We start from the raw sequence: 21426 nt of genomic DNA, 5'->3' as shown, positions 1-21426 counted from the left end.
CGTATCCCACTCATTACTGGCTTGCAACGTGCAGTAATGTGCCAGCCAACGCCTGGCGCGACAGTAGCGGAGCTCACCTCCAAACCTAATGCACAACCCTAAAACAGCTCACTTATAATACTCACCTAAACCAGCCCCCCCCAAACCATGCCCAAGAGAGCAGGATCTCACTACTGTCCCTTAAAACACAGCGGCCCCTTAAGTGGTATGAAAACACGGCTTTTCTACCTCCAATGAACACTAGAAATCGCTACACACATCTACTAGTCTGTGCCTAGGGCAAGGAGAAATACCCTTTTCCCACTGAGTTTCACATCTGTCAACCTCTCAAGGTGGCGGTTATTTCAAGTCCATCAGAAACTCAGAGCAGCTTGAACGCCATAATCCACGTAAACTGGGTCCTCGATTCCTGCTCAGCAAGATCTTGCCAAAGGGGTGAGATCTAAACATACAAAAACCACGTGAAGAACTTAGAAAGGAGTTGTACAAAGGATGAACATACAATTCACAACCATCTGGAAACTCAGCATACTCTGGTTGTGAAACAACCTTATGCTTTCAAGGAAGGTGTCAGAAGCATGAAAGTAAGTCAGATTTTTAGCTTGGCGGTGGCGGAGTGTGGATCACTACAGAGAAGGGGATTTCAACTCGCCTACTCCACACTGCAGTGAATGGGTGAGGCTGAATCATTAGCAACAACACTGGATTCCGTAGTGAGTCAGCGCCGCTTCAAAGGTCTTCCCCACCTCGCGGAGCCTCAAGGGAGGTGAAGGAACGGCAGATGACAAATCACCAACTCCCTCAGGACTTCTCCTTCTGCTATGGAAAGTGATGATGTGGGGCCTCCAAGCACAGGGTTTCCTGCCTGCCACCTATACATGCAGAAGTGTGTCAAAGCAGATTTCTTTCCATGCTTAACAGCAAGCGCAGCTCATGCCCTCCTTAGAGCTCAAAAGCATATCAAGCCCCAAGGAAGGCTGGTAAAACCACACTTGTATTTTGCTTAATACATTGGAATTGGTAGGGAGGACTTTGGGCAGTGCGATACAGCAAATAGGGGAATATTTCGCATTGCACTCCAGGACTCCTCTCGCCATAGTTTGCACTGGTAATGGATGAACCCAACTTAGATAGGGTTCAAAGACTTCAACATATGGAGTTTGTACAGTTATTGGTACTGATGAGTTTTCAGCCCATGATACAACATCCACCCACATATAGCTCTTGTTGTCCACAGTGTCTATTTGAATACCTCGGTGAAAAGCGAACTCACTTCTCAAAAAACAAGATTTGCGCTGCTGTGACATCGAAACAGTTCTAAAGTACAACCCTCTATGAGAGCTCAGCTTCCGTAACAAAAGGAGATTACACCATGCCTACAATAAAAGCGCATATCCCCTGAATGAAAATTACACCGGCAATACACAGCAAAACAATGCCATGCTCAGATAAAGAATCATCAAGAAACCTCAAATTTAAAAATATGAATTATATTGGCAATCAAACCAGATAAGCCTTCTAGTAATACAAATATATCAAACAATTAACTACTGAAAAGCTGCAGTTCACAAAAGAAAATATATATGCTTTAATTACAAGCATTTTACATTTTATTAACCTCCATCTAGGCAGAGTGCCACACAACTCACGTCACTCTGGACGCCGCAGTAAAAAAACAAAAAAAACTTGTCAACACCCATCTACAATTCTGCTATCTGGAATTATATCTTAATTTACTACAACTTCCTGAACAGAAGACGGTGGAGAAGGGTAGGTTGAAGGTAAGTGGATTTTACGAAGCGCCACAGCGTTTGTCCCCGGAACTTCAAATGGTGGAAGTGAATACACATTCTCTGCGTCTGCAATTTTATGTTTGTACAATACATTTCTTTACGATGTTGAGCAAGTCTTCGAACAATAAAACGTCACTAACAAGGTTACATTTAAAGACAAACACAAAAGCAGAGGAAATTATGATTTCTGTACATCTAATTACTGTTTTAGTACCAGGAAGGAGGAGAACTTAATTGGAGAAAAGAAAACATTCTCCCCGAAGCCATCTCCTTCTCCCACATGGATTGTCTGCCTATTGGATAAGAATAAAGAAAACTGCTTGAAACGGTCCTTTCCTTGGTCTTAAAGCAGACGTTCGCAGTGTTTGAACTCCTTTACGCCCCCTGTCAATCTGAAAGCACGCTGCAGCAAAACAAACACTTGCAGAGAGCCGGCAGCCTTGATACTGCCGGAGCTCGGTTCACAAGGGATGCTGCTGTTGCAAGGAATCCACTCTAAATCGGAAGTGAGGGCTGTGTTTGATCGTTTTCACAACAGTTGCCTTTACAGTGATGTGGCGCTCTCACTTCACTGTTATGCCATAACGCTTGCATATTTATTTTTCTTTTCGAGTTTTATAGAGTGCGAACCAATGGCGAAGCATGGGTTGGGCCACAGGGGCGGTTGCATCGGGTGTAAAATTCTTAGGGGCGCAAGATATTAATAGGGGCGCATTTAAAAAAAAAATAAAAGTGGAAGGATACTTGCCTTGCCCCGGGCACTGGCAACCCATGCTACGCCACTGGTGCAAACTTGACCCATAAGTATCAGAGCACTTTACAGAGACTGCACAACATAAACAAGGAATACATGAGAAGAAAAATACAGGGGGGAATATACAACAGATAGTGCAGTTTAAGGGGGACGGGAGAGTGAAGGAGACAAGGAAGAGAAGAAGAGAACCAGAAGGAAGGTGGAGGATATTTTGTGTCATGTTGGTTTCCTGTACAGTTACAAGCCAGGGTAGCTTTACGCCCACTCAGTGAAATTCACGAATGAGACAACAGACTAGACGAAGACTAGGCAGCAGAGTGCTGGACTGTCTTCGGACGGTTTGGTTCTTTAAAAAAGCCCTCCAGCTTGGCTGGAAATTCTAACTCCTTCCCGTCCGAGCTGGACAAAGAATGCTAGTTCTCAGATTAGTAGTCAGTTTGCCAATAAAAAATCTTAGACACAGTAAGGATCAAAATGAGCAACCTCTCTCTCAAGCCTGTGTAGGAAGTACAGTTTAGGGTATGAGGAATGCTGCTGTTGGACTGGCATTTGGTGGATAACCTAAAAAGATAAATCTTCACCTTGTGAGAGCCTGTTAGTCCTAAGTGTAGTTCCTCTCAGGGTGGGTCAATGTCCAAACCTGCATTGAGCCAGTTCTACCTTTTATAAGCATGAAGCTCAACTTCTTTATTCAGTCTGTGTCATATGTAATCCATCTTCCCTTTGCCAGATATTCCTCAAATAAGATAGCACCTTCTAACCACTAACTGTTGATGAACAGGTAAAAATAGATATCGATACACATATCCGGTGTGTGCTCACAGAAGCAAGGCAATCATGCATGCCAAATCATTCTGCGAAAAAAGCATGTTTGGTGCACTCAGTGCCACTACGAGTACTTGTGCGTTGAGGGTGACGGAGGATGCGACACCATAGGCCCGCCCAATTTGCCTTGAAATGGAACAGCTATCCTTCTGTAGTTTAAAACCGCACCCTCAGGACAATCTGCATTTTCCATGGGACCTGAATATTGGATGTTTGTGTTTCATACTTTCTAACAATCTATTTGCCTACTCTCAATACAATTTGCACTGCACAGCGAGCTCTAGAAATGTTCCACTTTTCAGTAGTTTTCAACCGTCTGAAGGATTGGTTTGGTACAAATAATGTAAAAGTAGCTTGTAAGAAATGCCATGCAATCCTAAATACATCGCCTACAGGCAGGTGCCTACAGCTTTGCCCTCTGTAATGTACACCCAAGAAGAAACTTCTAACAAGCAATACACAACAACATATGCTCAACAAAATAGAACACAGAAAGGAAGAGGATTTTCAGAACCTACAAGAGTAAATATGCATTTTTTGCACGTTTTAGATCATCCACAAAGAAAGATTTAATGCTCCCAAACAAGATCATTTCTCTAAGTTAAATGTACTGGAAAATTACAGATATGTCAATGTAAACTGGAAAAATAATTATTTATTTATCTGCAATGTACTAGCTCACATTAAAGAGAAAACTAATGGACACTTGTTACTGGAGGTTCATACCACTAGTACCCACATTGAATATATATATTTGCTAACACCTCCTGCAGAATCTGTGTGGATCCCGAGGTCGATGTGTGTGGATTCCAACAGGTCTAACTCAGCATACTAGGATTCTATTTGTTGAAAGAGAAAGTAAAATTAAGTTATAAACACCCTTTTTCTACTGCACTATGTAAAAGGAAACCCCCAGAAGCAGACTGTACAAACATAAGTTAAACTGTATAGTCTCGCTCTGTGCAAATAGAATCTTAAAAATGTTCGGTCCCATTTTTCCCCACATTCTCTTTCACTCCGATTCTAGTGTGTCTGCTTCCCTAGCAATGTTTCCTTATTCTCTTTATGCTCTTATTGTGTGTTTAGATGCCCCTCAGTGGCAACGGAGAGAGACCATGCTAAAGGGGTTCTGGCTATGTTACTTTCAACAAAGTTTGATTGGAAATTTCGAACAATACCTACAGAAAGTAAATACCTCCAAGGTTTAAAGATTTCACTGTCCCTCACGCTACCTCCCTGTGGAAACTCCTTTCTAATATTTAACATTTACGTGCCTCCAGGACGATGCTATTTTAAAGGAAATTGCAAAGAAGATAAAGGATATAACCGATAAAGAAAAGATCTCAGATCCGGATTACGGGAATTATTATTATTATTATTTTTTTTTTACAGGGTTAGTATAGGATGGCACAATTGCCCTTTGTACATCGCAGTTGATATAGCTAACTCCACGTGGCGTTATTTATTGAAGAAGAGAGAAAGGTAGACTGAAGAGAGCAGGAAGCAAGGGGTGAAATAAAGAGATAGGAACTGGTAAAGAGAAGGGTATATTCTTCCTAATTACATCTGACATTCTTTGGTGATATCTGGGCTCGCGTGCAGGCCCGACATGGCGCGAACATAACAGATAAAGAAAAGATCTCAGATCCGGATTACAAGAAATTTTAAGGCAAAAATCTCAAACACCTTGCTGGAGCTCAACCAGCTTATTGAGGTACAAGAAAGTTGGAGAATACCGGAGGCTATGTTCCCGAAACACAGTATGAGTGACAGAAGGGGTGTTCTCCTTCTGGAAGAGTTAAGCATCTTGGGTATGATCCATTTGAATGGTCGAAAATAATCTGACATTCCGGCAAAGGTGACTCAACGTGACTCTTTTTGTTCCTCCATCATTGACTATACCCAGGGCCACTACAATTATGCAGCAAGGTGGCCAAATTATGTGGTAGGGCTGAGTAAATTATGCAGGAAGAAAAACCAAAATATGCGGCGTAATGTGGCATCTTTTCTGATAGTATAACTTTATTATTTTTCAATTTTTACAGTTGTTAACAGTGTCTGAGCATTTGTTGTACCTCATTAGTACCAGTGCAACCAGAGCTAGAAACGACCTTTTTTGTTAAAATCAATTCCTGAAAGCGTGAAGGACTGGTCACTGTGTGCCTATTATGGGATGGCAGAGATTCACAAAGGAAGAGGTAAATTACATTGGAACCCCCCAGCAACATGGCTATGTTTAATAAAAAGGCAACAGCTTTCCTTGGTAGACTGGCGAAGTGCAGACAAGCAACCCAGTTTCATGGTATTTATTTATTTGAGAAGTTTTCTATAGTGCGCACATGATCCGTCTGGACATCAGAGCGCTGTACAAAGAAGCAGACAGTTCAACAAGTAGACATGCAAATAGTAAATACTGTACATATAACAGGTAAATCACACAAAATGAGAAAAGAAACAACAAGACAAATAGTAGCTATACAGTAACAAAATCATATAGTAGAATAGGCTTCCAGAGCTGTATGGATGAAAAAATAATCCATTTGAATGGATTCAGGTCTGTTGTTGAAGGTATTTATTGAGAAGCAAGGCAGAGCAACCTTTGTGGATGGGACAGTCGGCTGGGTGCATTTGGGGGAACAGAAACTCAAGACTTGCAGATGGAAAGGACAGCAATCAGCAAGGTAGCAGAGGGCGTAGGACGCTGCGCAAGTGAAGCATCCTGATGAGAAGACAGTTAGATGAAAGCACTCTGACAAATAGCACAAGAGAGAGAGGACAACAGCACCCCGATAGAAAAAACACCTCAAATAACAACTCGGATGTTTTAAGGCATGGCCCAGGACCCTAACCTTTCGGGGGTGGAGGGGGGCTATTAGATCAGGCTCTCTCCGCCACTCAGTCCTGCCCTGAAGACCTTGGATGATTCATAAACATAGATTGTTTGAAATACCATTTTCCTTTAATTTATTTATAATAAGGGAGATGTGTGGGAGTCTTTTACAGATATTTGGCAGATAAAGATTGTGTTTATGTTTTTCAACACCCCGCAAAATCCACAAAAAAGTTCCTATCAGATCAAAACTTGACCACTCACATGAGAAATGGCAATGGGGCATAAAGATTATCTGCAATAATATTAGTGAGCTGCTGCTAAATTACAATATTGAAAACACACATCACTATCTAATAATGGAAACACTTCGAAATTGACCAAGTGTGCCTGTGCAGTGTCCCGGAATGGGTGTCTAATGGTTGAAACAGTTAACTGTTTAAAAAAAAAAAAAAAAGGGGGGGGGGAAACAATAAGTAAAGAATTGAAAGACCATCTAAGGATATTATGGAAACCCAGCTGTGTGTGTGTGTGTATATATCAATAAATAACTTAATTCCGAAACAACATACATTTTACACCATAGAGCGTAAAAAGTTACTAAAGACCATGAAGAAAAAAAAGAAACCGTATAGAAGACCAGTAAAGATTAAGCAACAAAGTACGTTATGGATCTCTCAACAGCAAGCGGCTGCAGAGAATAATACTTGTGCTTTCTGGAGCATGACTGCTCAAAACTCCAGCAAAAAGGGGACTTGACAGCATAAGAGATTCCATTCACTACCTGGTATGATTAAATCACGGTTTAGTATAAATCAAATAAGGTCATGGGCTCTCTTGAAATTTATCTGCAAAGTCCAGAAGTTATTCAGTCCGCCACTTATGATCAGTCGATAGGGTTTGTTAAGAAAGCAAGAGCATTAGGGGCAATGGGCTCAGATGGAGTCCCTATTATGGTGTTCAAAAAGAATCCAGAAATGTGGGCCAATTGTCTTGTGCCTTTATTTAAATTGTGCTATTCTACAGGCTATTTGCCAGAAACCTGAAAGGGGAGCGTCATCGTCCCTATGCATGAGACAGGAAGTAAACCGTTACCAGGGAATTATCGGCAGATCTCGTTGCTGGACGCAGTAGGGAAGGTCTTTGCAATGAGCATCTTCGAACGCGTGCATAAATGGCTGCAGGAAGCAAACATCTTTCCCCTGAACAGTCTGGTTTTAGTCATTGCCAATATTGCAGTTTAACAATTTTTAGTAGAGAAGTATATTGTAAGAAACTAGTCATATTAAATATAGTTTTAATTGATTTCTCTACTCCATTTGACTGTGGACAGACCAACTTTATGGCAGAAGTTATCTGCATTATTTATTTTATTTATTTATTTATAACAATTATAGAGCGCTGCTGTTACCCAAGGGTGTCCTGGCGCTATGTGAGAGTTACCAAAAAGCTCAGCATCAAAGAGGAAAATTATTCCAAAAACATCCATGTTTTTAAGGGTTTACGAAAAGCCAAAAGATTAATCAGCTCTCTTAGATGTAGTGGGAGCTTATTCCAAGCTTTAGCTGCGTCACCACAAAGCTTCTGCCACCCCAAGAGGCTTTTTTTTACCTGAGGTACGCAAATTTGTTTCGCTGCCGCGGCCCGGAGCGGTCTGGCGGGAGTGTACCACACTAGCCGCTCTTTTAAATAAGCTGAACCTGTTTCATGAATCGGCTTGTACACCAAACACAAGGCCTTGAACTGGGTGCGTTTTCTAATTGGAAGCTAATGAAGCCTCTGTATCTCCTTGGAAATTGGAGCATACTTAGGGATACCCAATATCAGCCTAGCGGCGGCGTTCTGCAATAATTGCAATCTGTTCATTATTCCTTCCTGCATGTTAAGATATAGGCTGTTGCAGTAATCTAGCCTAGTCATAGTGAGTACAGTGACTACTGTTTGATGACACTATAGGAAGGAGTGGGAGAACCTTCTTGCAGGACCTTAAGGATGTGGCAGAGGACACCGAATTCACTTGATCGCTAAAACTAAGCTTATGATCCACCCAAACTCCAAGATGTTTTACCTTTTTACTATTAGTAAGGAGCGGACCCATGGAGTCAGGCCACCACTCCAGGGTCCAGAACGTGGGTGCATTGCCAAAGCAGACCACCTCAGTCTTATTAGAATTCAATTTAAGACATTTTCTGGCCATCCAATTCCCAACAGCGTTCATACAGTCCCTGAAACAAATTGCCGTACTTCGCCATTCTCTTGTTTGTAGAGAAACCACAATTTGTGTATCGTCGGCGTAAGAGGTCAGGCTAAACCCGAAAGACTGAATGAACGGCGCCAGGGGGGAGACATATACATTAAACAAAGTGGGGCTTAGAGAGGACCCCTGTGGGACCCCACAAGGTAAAGAGAAGGGTTCCGAAGAGAATTCTCCTACGGACACTGACTGACTTCGATTAGTGAGAAAGGACTTCAATAATTTCCATGAGGATCCCTGGACTCCGATCTCCTGCAGCTGGTCCATCAACAGATTGTGGTGGACTGTATCAAAGGCTGCAGAGAGATCTAACAGGATGACAGCGGCCTGACCTCCACTATCTAAAATGAATGGGTTCTCTTCAGTGGATTTGAGAAGAGCCGATTCCGTACTATGGCCCCCTCTAAAGCCGTGCTGGGTGGGATCCAATACTTGTGCCGTGTCAAGATACAAACTAAGTTGAGTATTTAGGTTTTTCTCCACAATTTTGGCCGGCAGCGCTAATCTGGAAATAGGCCTTTAGAGATACAGAGTGAGCTATTGTGCCTGTTGGTGTACCCGCATTCCATTACCTAATAGGTTCTAAATGTTTGCTCACTCTTCTGAAAGCGGACAACATATTCTTAATTGATTTGACTCCCACTGGTCTTCAGACAAGTATGAACAGTTTGTATTAATTTGCACAGAAGCACTTTTTAAAAGTGAATACAGCAATAACAAAAATCTTAGTTTTTAGGGGGGCTGGAGGGGTGAAAAGCCCCAAAGTCCAACTGGTATTTAGAAAACGAAAAATTTTAAAAAGCAAATAGATATACATATCTTGGTCAAACCTAAAAGATGAGTTCCACACCACAAATTTATGTAACAAAGCACTTGCTTATGCAAATGTTCGGCAGATTCTTTACTGTTTTACAGGGAAGATGACATTCTGATCACTTAAAACTAATTCACAAAAAAAATTCCCCCTACATTATCCTACGTCCTAAAGCACACTCCAATTGGATCTTCGGGATTCTTAAACAAATGCGAAGGGAAAACTGTGAATACATTTTGTTCACAAAGTTCATCCATCCCGATCTTCAGGCTAGAACTTGGAATAGTGGGTATATTTGTGAAATCTTTAGCCAACATTATTCGATGAGGATATAAAATACTCCATAACTCAAGTAAATCTCTTAGATCTCTGCTCAGAACAGAGATGCTGTATAATACTGCAACCTACACAGATTCAGGGGGAATTTGTTTAGAGCCATAGAATATTTTGAGTGCAATATGCTTCTTTTAAAGGGTTGGTCGCCGGGGAACCTTCAACACTTTCTTAGATCCCAATCTCTGTCTTTTAGCATTAAGATGAATAAGGATCACAGTGTTTCTCTGAAATCATACAACAGTGTATGTAATAACATTTCTTTAGGATTGACCCGGCCGGACTTATTTCAACGTCGGCATAGCATTAGATGTCTTGTTGTGACCATACGATTTGGAAAAGTTTCTTTAAAAAAATGTTTTGGTGAAATGGTCCAAGAACTCCAAAATCCCCAGTGCCAGTGATTTATGCTTTACAGGAATTCAAGATCTGTTTTGAATTAAAAGAAGCTAGAGCCAAATACTTACTACCGCTGATAAACAGTTATAATTTGGACACACAAGATATAATGGAGTTGTAAAAAACAAATCAAACTAATTTTTTTTTAAGTGCATACATTGTTTTAATGTTTAGCAATTTATGCAGAAGGGAATTCATGAGCCTCTTGTTGAAATTCTGTATGATGGTGGTTTTATTATGGTTTGTTGTGTTTAATTACGTCTTTTACTGTGTTGATCGTAGACCCCAATTTGAGGTCAATAATTATGAAGTAAAGAATGATAATAGGAGTTCATTATCCTTACCCAATAGGGTTATCTAGCATATGTTCTCCATCATGGCACAAGTAAGAAGTCATTATGGAAACATGAGCATTATATAATAAATAAAATACAAAAACATGACAACCGCTTCGACGCGGCGCAAATTCCCCGACTGTGCGGGCGAACTCCACGCGTGCACGGAACGGACGGCCCCCGGCCGTCCTCCGCCCACGCCCACGTGACGTCAGACGGGCAGGGGCCGTCCGACGCATGGAAGAGGATAACAGCATCTGAGATTGCCCTTACCCTCTGCATTGTAAAGGGATCTTAAGGTGATTTAAGTGCTACGCCCATTACCAGTCGCATTTTATGCTTATTTCAATGAAGCATGACTGTCACTTACATGCATCTTTATTTTTATTGAAAACCTGACCACAGAACAAACTGAAATTAATGGAGAGAAGCAAAACCCAACTTTAGGTTTGCTGATAGTTGAAGCGGGATCGAAAGGCGAAGTGTGCGAGCCCAACGACAATGATCTGGCATTCTGAACTTTTTGGCAGCCAGGTGGCAGGAACCTGACCAGATGGGGTCTCATGTCTGGATGAGGCAGGGACGGCAAATGGTGGCGGCAGCTGAGGGACATGGTCGCCAGGGGTGAGCGTTCTCCAACTCCTGAATTTGGGCCCTTAGCCCACTCTGGACACTACATTTTGGAGTTAGATATTCCACTCACACAACCCTTGAGAAACTGGTGAGGGGAAGGTGTTCTTTCTTCTCTGGGTCCAGCAAAAGATTTCCCATTTAGTCTGCCTTATTCTGCAGGGATAGACTTGTGGCTATCTTGAATATGCAATCATGCTTTTCTCTGTATTTGAATGCGTAATTCCTGGTGAATTATCAGTTGTTGTGAACTAGTAAAATCTCTGTGTGTAATCAGAGGAGTATCCATCACCTAAAGATGCGACTGTCGTATGAAGACTTGAAATAAAACGTGAGATATACTGAACCGAATTGTAAGGCTCATTACATAAAACTCAAGCCCCTAGAGACCAAAAACACTGTCAATAATCATAGTAACACCCATGACGGAGAAAAATGCAAGCACACCTGCTTCTCCGATAAATCGTTCTCTAGTCTCACGTTTTAAAATTTGCAAGTGTAATTTTAACAGTCAATATTGGTCTACTATGCAGTATTTCCAGAAAGTCAAATGTATAGTAAAAATCAGTCAGGATCATTGTTAAAAAAATTAAAGTTCAAATTCATAATGAAAATTGAAAGACAATTCTATCCTGCCATAAACCTAGCTGCAACTTTGGACGTGTCTTCTGTGTCAGGCAAGTGACTACTATATGTTTTGGAAAATCTGAAGCGTGGACGTGTTTTTTTTCTTGTTAAAACTACTAACAGAGGAAGCTAGGGTTTCTGTTCTTCCCCTGCTGGATACCTGTGACTTCATACTTCAACTGAGGGCATGTCTGGGACCAGGCTCTTTTACCCAAGTATGGCCTCTGTAGTACTAAAGGTGACAGGGGGCTGGTAGGGACCTTTACGTAGAGGTCTAGCCCTTTGCCAGTTCTCCACAAAGTACACTGGGGGTTTGGGAATATGGCGCTTGCACGAGAGAACCAGGTTTGGCACACTTCCAAAGCTCATCTCCTGAAAGGTGCCAGGGATGATGCCTGTGCCATGGTTTGTGTCAGCATGTAAGCTGACACTGTTCCATGTTTTAGCTACATTGCGTAGGTTCCTAAGTGGCTTGAGTGTTCGTGGGGGCCTGACATAAGCAATCAGGAAGAGCCAGATGGTGGTAAATCAGGAGTCCAATTTTCTAGTGTAATGGCTGGTGTTATGACTTCTGCACACAGTTTTTTTCCGTCCCCATCGAGATGTAAACAAAGGATGCAAAGTATGTAAATAGTGTAAATGTGGTATTGTTTAAGCAAGTTTTTCGTTTGTGTCAATTGAGTCTGGTTTTAAATTTAGAATAACTACTACCTAGAACGTTTCTGGAACAACACAACGTTAATGTTCAGGGTCAGTCACTGTTTGGTACTTTGTCTTTCAGGTCTCTAGCCGGCTCAGCCGGTCCCCTCCTTTGTTTCTTTGGAGAATACCGACCATGAGTCTTTGCTTTCTGTGCAAGATTGTGGGCTAGGAAGTTCCTCGGAAATTATAATTGACTGCACTACTCCTGATGGATCTACAATTGATTTAACATGACCACTTATTTGGTACATGTTCTAAATACAAACCGCGTATGCTTCCCCATGCAGGGATGCAGCTTTTCTGTTTTGCCCATGGGAGTCTTACATGCGATCGTGAAAGAGGCCTTAACAAGATGTATGAAAACCAACTAGTGCCAGAGTACTAATCAATTGCTGCTACCACCAATGAGCTCCTGGAAGTTTATATGCTCTTTTCATTTCTCTAAGCTTTAAAAATTGAGCACTTATCTTTTAAAAGCATGACTGTCTATTTGTTTACACACTATCGTACTAATGCTGTGCGGCAGACAATGATAAGACTTTGCAAGTAACAAGTTCAGTAATGACATCATAGAACATATGATGTCACCCAAACACTAAAAATATAGTTGTTCAAAAGAAGCACTGCCTCATCTTAAGTCCTTACTCAGACACATGGTGCATTCATAAATATATACAAGAATCGGTTTGTAGGCACCAGACATTTCTAAACTGAAAAAATACAACCAAAAGCGGCTGCGCTGCAACATTACCCTTGTCCCTTTCACATTCTACTGATGTGGAATACATTTTTCACTGTGGAAATTAACTTTGCTTGGAAGCGAAGTACTGTGTGATCGGCTACAAACACCAAAAGGATTCTCAAATGTCTACATCTGCACAGCGACCTGCTGTTCTATCCGACTCAACAGTGCAAGGAAACACTCAAAGGCCAGGCTAATGGCGGTCTGTCCTTCTCATGCCCGATTTATGAAATAAAACAACGAATGCTGTTTCACGGATGACAGTAAGCTTGAGCCTCCCCAAAACAGGCGAGAGAAAGAGTGAGAGAGAAGGGCCCAGGATACAACAGGCCACACGAATGTCACAACAATAGACCGGTGAAATGTAGCTGGGGAGTCTCGCTGCAATTGAAATCATGCTGCCCGGTCCAGCACTTGGGCCAAGACTGCAGGAAACACACTCCAAATGAATGGGGCTGCAGTTCCAAGATCTGGCGCTCTCAGAACACAAAAATAAAAATTGCCTAATCCACTCTGTTTGTCAACGCGTTGCCTGGGGAAAGAAGAGTGTGTGGATTTAATAAACCTCAACGTGACTTTACGCAGCACATTTTGTACGCTGGACTGTAATGGAAGTATTTCACAACTGCAGATGTTATTCAAAGGCAATGTCGTATTGGTCTTCGCTATCGAATCGAATCGAATGTTAATGTAGATGTATACAACAGGATGATCTGCACCCAATAGGTGCTTAAAGAGCAGAACGTAATAAACCAAATGGGACTTGTAACCCAGAAGTCGCAGGTTTCACAGACCTGCAGCACACAGCCATCAATGTACACAAATCTCACAGCAGAGCACGGTTTCTGCTTATAAATAAACAAGAAGAGGATGAACAGAAACGCTTTCCCCCTGTATCAGATTTAACAAGAAAAAGAAAAAAATCACGTCCACTCTTCAGATTTTCCACAACATGAATAGTGTGGTAGCCACTTGCCCGGCACAAAAGACGCGTTCAAAGGTTGCAACTATGTTTATGGCAGGATAGAACTGTCTTTCAGTTTTCATCGTGACCTTGAACTTTCACTTGTTTAACAATTGATCCTTACCGATTGTTTACTATAAATTAGATTTTCTGGAAATACTGAATAAAAAGACCAATATCGACTGTTAGTGACAACTGCGGATTCTAAAACGTGACACTAGAGACCTACACCATAACTTGATCTTCGGTCTTGTACATCAGAGCTATATTTTAATACCATACCTCAAAACTAGGCATAAGTCACCTTAATACAGGCGCCATCTGAGCTTTAAATCTTAGCGGAGTACCAAAGCCCACTCTCCAAATGATTATACATAATGTGGATAGTTTAGCTGAAACCCCGTATAATGACAAACTCACATTATTAAGAGTTATCTCATAGGTAAAAATGCCTTTTTTTGGACATGGTTAGCCCCCACTTTTTACCTGGAAAATTATGTCATTTCGACTGAAGTGCACAGGGTCCCAGCCAACCAGGTCTCCTGTGTCAGAGCTCCTTCCCTTAACTGTACCTTTTGTTTCCCAATTGGCAACACTGAGTACCCCTTGTGAGCCCCTACTGAATGGTACCCTTGGTACCTAGGGCATTGGCACTGAAGAGGGACCCCCAAGGGTAGCAGCAATGCATGCTGCATCTGCAGACGGCGTGCTTTGGTGCAGACAAAAACGAAGAGTTGACATGGCACACATTCCTGTGTGAATGCCCACAAACACTGCATGGGATATAGGTAGAACACCCCTCTAGCAGGCCTTTGCCCTAAGGCAGGGTGCACTACTTCTCTTGTGAGGACAGATCTACATGAACAGATATGCCCCTGTAATATCCATGTCAATTCTTGAATATTGTAAGTGAACAGGGAAGCCATAGAGAGTACATTGGCTGGACACTCAACATTACAGGTTTCCCATTTCCATAATGGCTTCGCTGTATTATGGGATGTTTGGTACCAAACATCTCATCATAAAAAACCTGCACCGATCCCAGCATCAGATTTATTAATAATTGCATCCAGAGGACTCTTCAGAAGGGTCTCCCGAAACCTACTAACTTCTAGTGTGTTCCTGCCTGGTCTCCACCAACCTTCCACTAGAAGATATGTTTCGGAACCCATTGGGTGATAGCCTTCGCTTTCATGGGCCAGAAACCATGCCTGCCCTGGGCAGAGGTACTTCAAACCTCCTCCAGGTAGGAACAGCTTTCCAGGGCTGGAAGCTTCAAAAGGAGAGGCCACCTTTGAACTCTGACCCACGCCTCTCATGCTAGCAACAGATGGCAAACCACCTGCCCTGACCCCACTTTCAGTTAGAAGAAAGGAAAAATTAGTTTGAGGAGGGTCCCCAGTCAACCTGCACCATCTCTAAGGCAGGGCAGGTGATTTGGACCTCTCAGCTCACTTTCCACCATTTTGAAGATGGGAAAAATCACCTATTAGGGTCATGCCCACCCCCCACATGGGGTGAGCATTTATTGGGTGTAATCACCCTAAAGGTAGGTATCCCATTGGCTACTACCTGGCACTCCCTCTAACACCCCTAAATGTAGTATTCAGATGGCACCCCGAGCACTGAATTTATAAATTTGACAGACACAAGAAGGCCATGGACAAAGAAGAACAGCTGACCCAGAGAACAGAGAGCTTGGACTGGATTTTGGTGCAAAATACTGCCTGTTATCAAAAGACTAGACAATCTTGGAACATGGTCTCGTCTTGCCAATGAGAGATCTCTACAAAACAAAAGGGCCCTCCACCAATTTGCCAAATTGCGTAAGAACTCCCTTGGAGTAGAGGAGCTACTTCCCAAGCACCAAAACCGCAAAGTCTGAACTCTCGGCTTCTGGCTCTCCGGCCCGGCCGACGCCACCACTGCCCAGGGGAAGGTACAGCAGCTCTGAAGGATCAACTCTGCCTCCTCACTAAGTTTGGAGGCACCACAATCTTCTGAAGCCAAGCAACAGCAAACCTGGGGTACCGGATGCCCTGCAACCCAAGACCAACTACAAGAGTCAAAGCCGGACTCCGACTGCCTGAGGACTAAGCACCCATCGAGGGAGTCAGCAGCCCTTAGGCTCTTTCGCTGAGTGGCCCAGCCACCCTCTGAGGTGTTTGCCCCGACCACGAGGTGCACTTTGCACACCAGAGCTTGGATCACCTGTTTGCTCTGCACCCAGCCCCACTGGCCAGGGAATCTCTGACACCTTTGTACTCCAGTGGTCCCCAGGCCCATGTGACCTCTATACTCGAGTGCCCTCAGACTTGCCTATAAGTCCACCTGTGCAGCCTGTTTTTAGGTGGCCCCCCTTCTTCATACCCGGCCATCTACTTACTCTTCCAGCACCCTCTCCTGGCCGAACCAGGGATGCTCCTGAAAAACTGCTGGTGGAAAGTTGGACCATGGCTCCCTAACATTCGAATTCTAGAATGCGAACCTCTAAGACCTACTGCACTGTGATATATTGCATTACATTTTTTTCTACATAGGATAACATTTTGCGTAATTGCGCTCAACTTTATATTGCTTGTACTTACCTTGCTTATTGTTAAAAAGCATTACATGCTTACCTATAACTGAAGTTCTTGGTTCAAAATATATATAAAAAGACTTGATATTTTTCTATAAATCGGTCTTGACTTCATTCTTGAGTGTGTGTTCCATTTATTGCCTCTGTGAGTACAAGTGCTTAGCAATGCCCTCTGATACACCCAACTGCTCACCCACACTACCAAAAAAATACAGTGTTAGTATCTACTTTTGCCTCTGTTAACCAATAAGGGTGTCTCTGCACAATGTACCACATTGTGGTACACTGTACAGAGGTAAGTTGCCTACAGTAGGGGATAAAGCAAAGTGTGCTGTTCAGTCCTCTCTTCAGATGACATTCTATGCCCAAAACACACCCCCCTTGCTGGAGTAAGAGGAGTATGTATTGGCAACGCACAGTTTCCACAACACAAATATAACACTACACACCGCTTTATTTCTCGCTCTGCTTGATCGATGATTAGAAGGTGTGGAATTCCATACTCACAGCATGTCTGCTTAATCCCTACTGATATTTGTTTTCTGGTGGATAAGGTTTGCTCAAACACTACTAAGTGAATTTGGAAAAAGCTACGTATGGTCCACCATGGATCAATGTCACAAAAGAAGGTGGTCTGGCTCCAAAAATGTATTTACATCTTCTTTTGTATGCACAAATAGCACAATGCTGGACAGCAAAAGGAAAGTAACAGCTTTAGAAAAACTAAGTTGAAAATTGCGATTGCTACAGTTCTGAAATTAAGTAATATCAACAATCAAGGGAGAGCATTATATTGCTTGAATTTCCTGGCTCTTCCCTACACCAAGCAAATTGCTCAACATAAATATGAAGACAATTGGTATTCTTGACTGAGAACCCACTAAATGCACTAGTACAGGGTCAGTTCCTCAAGGGACACTTCAACTCATGTATCCAAGAAAAATCAAATAGGATTGCTCATGTACATGAGGCTAGGTACTGCAGAGGACCTCAAACAAGCCATTTACTTAAAAGCCCCATTCACGAAGACAACATGGAAGCAAGTTAGGCTAATACCAGCACTTATGAGAACCCCCCCAATAACCAATATGCCCATCTGCTAGATTATTTGAGAAACCATAGAACCCATGTCCAACAGAAGAGCACCTCTGAGATCATACAAGCCTAATGCATCAGGGCACTGCTGAAATCCTTACACTAGTGGCTGTACGCCTTCTCTAGCACCTGACAACCCAGACAGTCGATATACAAAAAGGCAGCATCTGTTAACTCAAAAGCACTAGAATTTTACAGAAGACATGTTCAAGGACAGCACCGCCGATAACTTTACAGAACCTACATACATGTATGTGAATCTTCAGAAACTATGTATATGGAACTTGGTAGCAGACAACTCAACGTAACTCATGTGAGAGAGTATCATCTGAGAGAGCCTATATAGCACACAGTAGTATTTATAAAGTGCTAATCGCTCCGAACACGCATAGTACCTTACACTGAAGAACTTCAGCATTTCTAAAATCCTTAAAGAACCCCTGCATATGAGAACCAATCCCTTTGTAGACCTAACATAATGGAGGCATCCAGTTATGGGTAACTAGAAACATCAGATCGCTAATAAAAGATGTAAAGATGTGAGCCAGAAACTTAAAGGACCTCGCAGAATCCACGTAAAAGTAGCAGTACATCAAAGAAACCCAACGCACCTTTGTATCTGGGGTTCTGGAGCTCTGGGAATTCACACAGCAAATGTCCCATACCCAAGATTAATTAACCAAATTCTTAAACGCGGGCTGGCGCTTCTTGATAACCAAAAGAACCTTTGTAAACAAATGCAGGATAAATAACCGTGTATTGGTGCAACTCTAAGAATATATTTCACCCCCAGTGCAGCATTTGTTAGAGCCAAAAAACACAGTTTAATAAGCGCTACAACTCTGACAACACACAGAAAGCAAGTACTGAGTGCAACATCTTTGGGAACATTTTAGAACTCGCGTCCTTACTTCCCTAAATCAGAACGCAAAAGTACCGGTGATAGGAAGCCCATTATTCCTGCCCTATCCTTCTGAAAATCCCAGCACGTTATAAACAGCACTTCGGACATCCCACATAATAACCCACACACAAGCGCCAACATGTCAGAGAACTCAAAGAACACATGGACACCTCTGCAACACACCTAAATACATTACGTAACTAATGAACGACTGCCAAAGCCTCTTGAAAACACGAGGAACCCTACACGAATGGCATCTCTTCCAATAACCACCGAAGCTCAAGGACATGGTGTGGCACCTGCGAGAGCCAGCAGAGACCGTCGGTGCAGAATGTGACAACAGGCACAGCTCAGGTCCAAGTACAGCACCTCCGAGAGCCAGCAGAGACATCGGTGCAGGATGTGACAACAGGCACAGCTCAAGTCCAAGTACAGCACCTCCGAGAGCAAGCAGAGACCGTCGGTGCAGTCAGAATGTAACAGGCACAGCTCAGGGCCAAGTGCAGCACTTCCAAGAGCCATCCTAGGCTCGTGCACACGACAGCAGCCGAGACAACTCAAGTTCAGGTACACAATCCCAGCAGCTCCGAAAATCAATCGAGTTCGGGTGCAGCAGCTCTGAGAACCAGTAAAGTTCCCTATGTGAGTGCAGCTGCTTACAAAACCAACGGAGCACAGTAACCATTGCGGCATCTAGGAGGACTGGCAGATGTATGTCCATTGTTGGGAACAGCACCTCCTAGAAGCAGGAAAAGCTAATGCACTGGAGGGCAGCAGCCCCTAGAAGCAGCAGAGTTCCAGGACACCAGAGGAACGGCCCCGAGAACCTGCCGAGCTCAGGTCCGAGCACAGCACTTCCACGAACCACCAAGCTCATGCACTTCAGTGCACGGCCGGTGAACCAGTACAGTCCAAGTGCACAAGCGCCCCGAGAACCCGCAAAGCTCGGGGTTGAGTGCACCAGCAGAACGTGAAGACAGCACACCAGTAATGCTGCTGTACAAGGGTGCAGCAAACCCGAGAGCCAGCATAACTCATGTGCATGAATACGAGCTGCAAGACTGAAAACGAGCCTAGCCCTAGTACATGACCGAAGCAACCAAGAGAACAATTAAAGCCGGGTCGTCCAATGTCCATTAAAACAAAAATACTAACCTAGGCTTGTCAAATCCAAGTGACAGTGTGCACAATGCGAAGGGGGCAGGGACGGAATAAGGGCTCTGTCAGACAGTGCCTCCTCCCCAGATAGTTGCGAAAGAGAGCGGGGGTATGACAGGTTAATCTGGGGGTACACAAACATTAAATACAAAAGGGGCAGAACCTGGCTGCTCACTCTACTCCGTGACTATTAATGCGGAGCCCCGGTCTGTGACCCCATCCCTTCCCTGATCCCTTCCCTTAATCTGGGGCAGGACTGGTCTAGGCGGTACTCATCCCCTCTAGACGCCTTCCAAACATACACCTTTCACCTGTCTCAGCTCTCATTCTTTCCCCGGTTCCCCACTGCCCCTTCTCACCTCCCTCAGGCGGGGCGCCCCTCCATGTCGCCCCGCGCTCCTCATAGCACAGCTGCAGCCTCTGAATCCATCCTAGCTCCAGTGGCACCGGAAACCGCCCCCGCCTCAGCCCCAGCGCAGGATCCGCAGGACCTGTCACAGCCGGGCCTCGGACACCGGAAGGGGGCGCCATAGAGACGCTGACAGAGCGCCGCCAGCTGTCATGCGCATGGAAAGAGGACTGGAATGGCGCAGCTTCCCAGAGGGAAGCGAGGGCCCTCTGTTTTAGAACGGGACCCATCGAATCAATCCAGTCCTTTGGAGCAGAAACCCTCGTCGCTCTTAAACAGCCTCTATAAAATGTCGTTTCTGTAAACACGTTCATGAATTACAACTATTTCTGGCTACGATCATAAATAAATGCACCTGACTGTCATTAAAAAAACACATCACCTGAATTGGTAAATAACATTTTCAGTTTACGTAAAAACTTTACTTCTGAAAGCTGCACTTTCCCATCTCAACATGGGTTCCGAGAGCTTTAGTTCAAGCTGAAACAAGTCTTTCCTGCTACACGCGCACAATAGTCAGGAAAGAAAGACTACGGAAGAGGATCCTCAACCGGGTCCTTAATCTTAGAGTTATATCATGTTAGCGGCATTAGTGCTGGGATTGGAAACGATTTACTATAATTGGGACCCATAAACTGGGGGTCAAGGTGTGGCAGAGGAAAAGGGGTAGAGTCATTTTATACATTTATTTTAAAAAAATATGCCGCACAGAAATTGGCAACAGGGAGAAACATTACAGTGTATCCTTTCCGGTCACTAGGGGACTGCGTTTTAAAATATCTAATGGGTAACACATTTGCTGCAGAGATCTTTGTGTGCCCAGGAAATTTGAGGGCATAATAATGGTAAGTTAGCTCTGATGATCATTGCACTCGCTTGAGCAAGCTCTGTTTTGTCTATTCACAGTTTTAACTCATAAAGTAGCATAAAGTGTTAATGTGCCTGCTGCAAAGCTTGTAACATGCAGGTCACAGATTTGTATTTTATGTAGCTAGGTAAGTGGGTTACTGCTTTTGAAACAAATATCATTTTGTTACTTCCAGTTCATAAGTTACAATCCTTCTAATATAGAACAGGGTGCTATAAACCGCATCAAAGAGCTGCATGCAAACTGCATGTCATGTGATCTTTGTGTTTTTTCTGAGTCTGTTATTCTAAGCGTGCAAAGAAAGGTTCCTTTGGGAAGGGTTAAACTCTTGCTAGCACAGGCAACCCCAATCACTGCTACGTTTTAAATCATGAATTTGTGTTTCTCCCAGCCATGCACTCTTAACATA

At 43.3% G+C, this 21426-nt stretch overlaps 1 protein-coding gene across 2 annotated transcripts in view; it reads right to left on the bottom strand.

The window, feature by feature from the left end:
• PI4KB (phosphatidylinositol 4-kinase beta) overlaps nt 1-20261 on the bottom strand; it is a 180449-nt gene extending 160188 nt beyond the window's left edge. Inside the window, exon 1 of one of the 2 annotated variants that reach the window (XM_085639212.1) lies at nt 20100-20261. The gene's annotated coding sequence lies outside the window, so the exon portion shown is untranslated. The remainder of the gene's footprint in view (nt 1-20099) is intronic. The other variant, XM_085639210.1, reaches the window with a different exon arrangement.
• Nucleotides 20262-21426: the final 1165 nt, after the last annotated feature.

Source organism: Triturus cristatus, chromosome 12, assembly GCF_964204655.1.
Source record: "Triturus cristatus chromosome 12, aTriCri1.1, whole genome shotgun sequence".
Lineage (NCBI taxonomy): Eukaryota > Metazoa > Chordata > Amphibia > Caudata > Salamandridae > Triturus > Triturus cristatus.
The sequence above is the reverse complement of the archived record's forward strand: the minus strand, read 5'-3'. Positions and strand labels throughout refer to the sequence as shown.